Genomic DNA, 7,650 nt, shown 5'->3' on the forward strand with positions numbered 1-7,650 from the left:
AATAGCTACTCCTTTTGATTTGATTTCAGAGGGAAGAGAGAGGGAGAGAGAGATAGAAACTTCAATTATGAGAAAGAATCATTGATCAGCTATCTCCTGCATTTCTCCCACTCGGTATGGAACCTACAACCTGGGCATGTGCCCCAACTGGGAATCAAACCATGACCCGCTGGTTCACAGGTCAACACTCAACTACTGAGCCATGCTGGCTAGGTGAATAGCTACTCCTTTTAAGCCACAGAGATATTGAAAGTACCAGTATAAAGGTTTCTGTCAATTCAAGTACTTCCATGGTATCCTGGCAGATGCTGCTCATTAACTAACCTAACACTCATTATCACCTCTTTTCCATGTTCTTTTCCTGTCAGTAGACACTTGCTTTTTTGGCTTCCATTGCTGTGGGAGAAGCAACTTGTCAAGTTCTGGCCAAGAAAGGATCCTGGAAAATCTGCTGAGGAGATCCTAGAAAAGCTTTTGCTTCTCCCAAAGGGGCAGATGGTATTACCACCATCTCTTCTTTCTTCTTTGAATAGGGATGTAATGCCTTGTAATATAGTAGCTATCTTGTCCCCATAGAATGGTTAACATGAGTATGAAAGGCAACACGCAGAGCATAAAGATCCTGAGCCCTAGATATTATCCAGCCATTCCACCAACTGTTTCCTTCCAGATTTCCCTGAAAGACAAATGAACCTTATTTATTTACCTTGCTTTAGCCATCACTGTTTTTGTTTTTTTGTTATTGTGTTACCTGTACCCCTAAACATTTCCTTTCTGATATAAAGTCTATAACCGTAGACAGACACTGAAATAAAATATAAACTTAAACTCTCCAAGGTGAATACAAGTAATGGCAAGATAGGAAGTGAGAGATTAAGAGGAAAGGAAAAGTACTCAAACATTGTCTAACTTGCTTGGTATGACAAGAACCTAAAAGAGCCTGAGGGCACCTCACAACACTTTGATTTGATCTTTTAAGAGTAAAATAAGATGGGGAAAAAGAGTCTTCAAAATATTTGTCAAGGGGAACAATCTGATCAATTAGCCAAGTCATTTAGAAAACAAACTACATTGGGGGGAGGGGGGGGGATAAAGTCATGTACCAGGGGGTAGGGGAGGCTGGAGAAAGATTAATGGCTGGGGGAGCGGGGTGGGAGAGGAGATATACATATTACTATGTGTAATACTTTAAGCAATAAAATAAAATAAAAATAAATAAAAAACAAACCAATACCCCACTAGTCACAAAATGACTTAGAGGAAAATGGCAGGGGGAGGGGAGGGCCAAAAAAGGCAGGAAGAGAAGAAAGAGGGAGGGCCATCTTTGCCCCATCACAGGCTCTCAAAGAAAAAACATGCTACTAGATAGAAGTTGTGCTTTGCCTGTATCCTCTTGCATTCCCTCACCATTTTCATCCACACCACATTTTCTTTTTCTTTTTCAAATATATTTTTAATGATTTCAGAGAGAAAGGGAAATGGAGAGAGAGAGAGAGAAACATCAATGATGATAGAAAATCATTGATTGGCTGCCTCCTGTACATACACACTTCCACCTCCTTTCCTCTCCACCCCCCAGGATTGAGCCTGTAACCTGGGCATATGCCCTGATCTGTAATGGAACCGTGATCTTGTGGTTCATAGGTCAACACTCAACCACTGAGCCAGGCTGGCCAGGCACACACCACATTTTCTTGTGCACCAATTCCCAGAATGCTTTTATTCACCATAGTTGGAATGTGTGTCTCTTGGTTAGAGGACTGTCCTCAGAACCAGAGCTCCCTTCACTTAGAGAATCATGAAAGCCCAGGAGTATGTGTACTCCCAAGATAGCCTTTACCCACTGACTGATGGGCACAAGAGTATCAATAGTATCAATACTTTGACTCCCTTATCTCTGTTTGAGACGACTATCTTCTCCAGAGCTCCTTGCAGAAGGAGCAGGCCCTGGTGAGACTGTACTTGGTGCTGCCCTCCTGCCTGGCTCCCTCCTTCCCTCCCCTTCCCCCTCAACTCCTTATTGTTCCTTCCCAGGAATTCTTCCCCTGAAAGCACTTGAATTTAAATCTTGGTCTCTGGGTCTGCTTCTGGTGAACCCCACCTAAAACTCCCTTTCTCTTGACTGTGAATAAAATTGTTCACCCCAAGGCCAGCAGAATATGAAAGCAGAAAAAAAAGTTAAGTAGACTGTGAATCAGAAAGAAAATGAGAAGAGGTTCATCAAAAGCCAAAAATATAAACCACAGTTCTTTGGGCTGTCCATTCTGGCCTGATTGTTGCTAGAGCAAAGCAGCAGTATTTTCCCCAAAGGTACAAAAATAATTCGCTATCCTGCTACCCATCAAGCTCTTTGTAACACTTGAATACCAAATCAAAGAATCACATCACTAATAATAAGCAAATGCTTACAGTTAGCTATGGGGGGCGGGGCGGGGGGGGGGGGGGCGAGAGAACACAGCTAAGAAGAGGGCAGAATGACTACTACAAAACAGCTGGGAAGTGTTCCCAAGCCAGGCCTGGGCCCTCTTCCTTTTAAGGAGCACAGAGAGGAAATGTAGAGCTCTCTTCATTTATTCAGGAATTTTCCCAGCTCAGCTGGGCGACCAGCTGCAAGGTTGAGTTCAACAGCAGTCTCTTATCTTTCTTATTAAGGAACTAGACTCCAGGGACCTGAAGCTCCATCCTCATCACAAGAAACCCAGATCGTGACTCCGATGACCGGGTGATTTCGTGTCTTAATGACTGCCTCCACTTGCTGCCCAATCGCTAATTTTAGCTGGAAAATACCAAGGCAGTCATTGCGGAGCCAGCTTTGCTTTTATCAAACCACCAGAGGATCCGTCTCTGAGGCTCTGGAAAGGCTGGGTTTTAGGTAAAGACGAAACCTGTGTGTTTGTTCTTTTTCTTTTTCTTTTTCAATTAAATAAAGAGTCGAGGAACCAACGGGCCAGGAGAAAGAAAACCAGTATGTAGAACGTGAGTATTGATGGGTCTAATAGGTAAAGATTCCCAATTCACGACTCTAGGAAACAATGTTTTGCTTTCTTGACAAAAATGAACAACTTCTAAAAAAAATCTCAACCCCAAAGTGAGCAATAACACCTCTTGTGACTCAAAATGTTAAGTGACCAAGTGGGTATCCTGAATTCAACAGTCATTCCCAAATTCGATGCTAGTGCCATTACTGAAATAGAAACCACATTTAGGATTAAAAAAAAAAAAAAAAAGGCAAGTGGAATGATTCAACAGAATAGAAATGAACTTTGGACCTTTCTGCAAGGTTTTATCAAGTGTACTTTTAGCCCAAATGGTGACAGTTGGTGATTAGTCCACAAGATAAATTAATTTTAAAGTAGACTGTATTAAGGAGATTAGACAAGTTGAGTAAGGTCAAAAGTTTACTTTTTATGGCTATAATAGTTCACTTCACTTTTTATATTTTAATTTTTATCGAAGCATAAACGACATCCAGGAAAATGAATAGATGTTTCATTTGCTGCTTGCTGAGTTTGGACAAATATATACGTCCATGGAACCACCATCCACATCCTGATGGAGAACATTTCCTGATGGAGCTGACGCGTAAACCAGCCTTCAAACCTGAAGGACTTCTGCACCCTTTGCTTAAGTGAGTCTTGCTCTTACCTGCATTGTTTAAGGCACTTTGACCTCAAACCTAAGAATGACTGCCACCTAAAGTAGAAACCGATATGGAAACCAAGCCACATTCCATCCCTAGAGCTGGTCCCAGGCCAATCTGAAAAGCCAGTTAAATTTACCTCTAGGGCCGGAACCGGTTTGGCTCAGTGGATAGAGCCTCGGCCTGCGGACTGAAAGGTCCCGGGTTCGATTCCGGGCAAGAGCATGTACCTTGGTTGCGGGCACATCCCCAGTAGGGGGTGTGCAAGAGGCAGCTGATCGATGTTTCTAACTCTCTATCTCTCTCTTCCTCTCTGTGAAAAATCAATAAAATATCTTTAAAAACAAACAAACAAACAAACAAATAAATAAATAAATTTACCTCTAGGGTCATCCAAGCATCCCTCACTTCCTGCTCGTTTTCTACTGGAACCCCATCTTTTCCCCACCCTATCGTCCATTCTAATTCTGCTCTCAGTTTTTAACCTTGTTTCTCTCTCTTCCCTCATGTCCAAAACAGAATACAAGGCACACACTCTCAACAGACTCTCAGTTGAGAGAAAAAAAAGAAAAGAAAGTCCTGATTCACACTAAGGAATTGGTGATTGATGTATTCTCATGTAACCAGAGTCAAGCTGTAATACAGTCCAGGGGTCCTGATCGTGGTGGGGCTGCTGACATTGTCCATAGCACATCCATGGGCAATGCTGCTCTTGAAGCCTCTCATATCAAATTGTGCAAGCAGCTACCATTTACTCTTCCACGTCTAATTGGCTTATGGCTCCATCCTGCCTAGTTTTTATTTTAGGCCTGCTCCAGGGCAGCATCTGGAATACAGCCATGGCATCTTCATTCTATAGAGATCTGGGGACTATAAATAACAAAGGAAGTGAGCAACTGAAAGGCCTGCCATCATGAAATATTCAGGAGCCGAGCGTATCTGAGTGTCACCTCCTAAAGTCTCTGCTCTTTGGAAGTCTGCAGGAGCAGAGCTGGGTGTGCCAGGGGGTGAGATAACCATAGACAACTGCGCCTCTCACCCCTTCATTTGAATCACCCCCTTCTCCTGGAGGGCCCTAATATATCAGCTAGGATGGCTATGAATTTTAACTCCCGGACCCTCCAAAATGTCCCTTATTATTACACTTTGACCTCTAGGACCAACCTCCACTTTCCTTCTCTCTTTGCTGAGGAGATCTAATTCCTTGGGCATCCACGTAGTTAACATTTTACTTTCTAGGAGTGGGCTCTTATTCTATAAAAATGTAAAAATTTGACATATAATTCAAATCCCTGCTGTCTTCGTACCTTCCAGGGGTATGGCCCACCAGTGAAGAGTCTATAACTTGGGAGATTTAGAACTGGTCATATTCATTTTTTTTAGATTGGGCCTTCTGCTTTTACTACATTCCTCTCAATCTGGTCCATCCGTTTTGGTTAGATTTCCAGATCCCGTCAAGCAAAGCCCCAAGGGGTTCTTTTCCACATCAACAGGGTACCCAAAATCCCATCATGGCTTCGAACATGACTATCTTAGAGAAGTGCTCTCTTTCGGTGCTGTATGCTTTGCAAAGGCCATGTGATTTAGACCACATGTCTTTGAGCCTCTGTGATTGGTCAGGAAACCTTTCTTTACAGTTCACTGAAGTCACTCTTGCTTCATCTCCAGCCTGATTTCTATTCCAGCTGAGCTCCCCTATTCTTTAGAGTTGCACAGAGCGGGCTGCCAGAGAGGTTTCTCACACGCTTTCAGTAGAAGCAGCAGAGCCAGCTGCAGGATGCTGCATACTCTGTTTGATAATGGAAAACCCAGATCCGGGTAGATGGATGTTACATTTGGAGGAAATGCCATCACGTGACCAAAGTTCCTGCACCAAAAGGAGAACACACAGATATTCACTTACCTGAGAAGCCATGGGGCTTCAGATGGATAAAGCAGCACTTCGTTATTTCTTGTCCCTCATAGTCCTACAGCCATAGGAAAACTCAGGCAAGCAAAAGGAAATAAAGCTCATTAGCAGGGAAACAAGCTTATCTGTCCCCTGAGTAAAAACTTTCCTTTCTCTACACATTTTACAAGCAGGGGGGCAGGAGGAGAATAGTGTGTCGTTCTCATTAATAACCATCTTTATCTTTAGATAAGGCAAACACTGCCCCACGTCATTACCGTCTTGTTATGATTTCAACAGAGTACTTCATACCTCCTAAAGGGTTTTGGTATTTAAACATATTCAAGTAAAAATACACAAAACAGTCTTCCTTCCTCCTTCCTTTCTTCCCTCCTTCCTTCCTTCCTTCCTTCCTTCCTTCCTTCCTTCCTTCCTTCCTTCCTTCCTTCCTTCCTCTCTCCCTCCCTCTTTCCCTCCCTCCTTCCTTACATCCTCAGCCAAGATGCATTAAGTGACACAGCAAGACCTAAGGTGATTCCACCAAGACTAAATTCAGTTGCACAAGTATTTGCTGGGCCCCTACTCTGTGCAGAGACAGTTTATCTGTGCATAAGGATAAACTAATTAGACATTTGCCTTTAAGAAGCTTCAAGCTTAAAAAGGACAAAAACAAACAGATCACAAAGGACTACAAAATAACGGAGAACACTAAAAATGTGATCATCCTGGTATGGATAATCCAAGAGGGGAGATCCTCATGTAAGGCATTGGATCGTGAAGGATGCGGGGGCCTTTGACAAACAGAGATTTGGGTACCAGAGTTTTGAATAGGCTCACTGGGTCAATTCAAACCACCATCTGAACAGCGACAGTCATTAAATGTGACCGTCGACATCACTTCAAACCTGAAAGGTCAATTTCCCTCAGAAACCTTGCTTGGGTTCTTGGCAACATGGAAGATTTAGTTCCAATCTGGTTGGCCTGTCTTGTCAAGTCCAGCTCTAGAGATTTGATAGGAAAGGACCGTGTAAAGAGACAACCCATCATGCTGTGGTGTGAGGGGTGAAAGTTGTGTGCTATGCTTGGCCTAAACGTTGGAAAAATACAAGAGCAGGCTTTTGTGGCTGTGGATACAAATGTGTTTATCAGACCATTAAAAGTTCTTTGATTAGAACTATCACATTTTAAAATATTTAAAAAAAGTCTCCTTACTAGATTTTAGAAAACCCAGATTCTTTTTCCATCATCAGTTCTCTCAGACACGCCAAAATATCGCTCTAAATTCCCCTTGCTGCATTTCCCCTATTATTTTACACATCATGAGATTGAAACAAAGTTACTAAAGGGAAGTGCTAAAATGTGCAGATGTTCACAGGCAGCCTCTTTTCCACCTATTTCAGCGATTTCTTCTCAGACCTAATGTTTGCAAGAAAGTAAGGCTCAGGCTATCGATGCGAAGGCAATGGGGACACCCCCCCCCCCCCCAGGTTCAGAAATGCAGTCATTGGACCAAAACTTGAGAGCTGGGAACAGTGTGGACATCTAGAAGACAATGGTAGGTGACAGATTGCCAGAAAGATTCGCAAAATATGAGGAACTGAAAGTGGTCAATCTCACAACACCAGCAAAATAGAAACCAAGAAGAGAGATTGTCAGAGATGCTCGGTGGGTGGTGAGGTGGAGGCGGAGGAATGGGCAGGGGTGAAACCAGAAGGCCACACCATGGGTTATTTCCTTGTTACTGTCCTTTCTAACTGTGCTTCTCAACCAGGGGCAGTTTTGCTTCGCAGAGGACATGTGGCAACTTCTGGGGATGTTTTTGGCTACCTCGGCTTGTAGGGATGGGTATTACTACTGGCATCTGGTGAGTTGAGACCAGCAGTGCTACTAAGCGTCTTAGAGTTCACAGGACAGCCCATCCCAACAAAGGATTATCCATCCTTGGCTAGTGGTGCTCAGTGGTTAGAGTGCCAGCCCATGCACCAAAGGGTCATGGGTTTGATTCCAGGTCAAGGGCACATCCTTGGGTTGCCTTTTTGATCCCTAACTGTGGTTGGGGCATGTGCGGGAGGCAAGCAATCAATGTGTCTTACTTGCATTGATGTTTGTTTGTTTTTTTATC

At 43.3% G+C, this 7,650-nt stretch overlaps 1 long non-coding RNA gene across 1 annotated transcript; it reads left to right on the plus strand.

Annotated features, from left to right (window-relative positions):
• Positions 1 to 2,591: 2,591 nt before the first annotated feature.
• LOC311631606 lies at positions 2,592 to 7,387 on the plus strand. The gene is made up of 3 exons (XR_014796609.1): positions 2,592 to 2,976; positions 3,457 to 3,628; positions 7,300 to 7,387. It is a non-coding gene; the product is annotated as an uncharacterized lncRNA (long non-coding RNA).
• The last annotated feature ends 263 nt before the right edge of the window (positions 7,388 to 7,650 follow it).

The sequence above is a fragment of the Pipistrellus hanaki genome, assembly GCF_964339955.1.
Source record: "Pipistrellus hanaki genome assembly, chromosome: 13".
NCBI classification, from domain to species: Eukaryota; Metazoa; Chordata; class Mammalia; order Chiroptera; family Vespertilionidae; genus Pipistrellus; species Pipistrellus hanaki.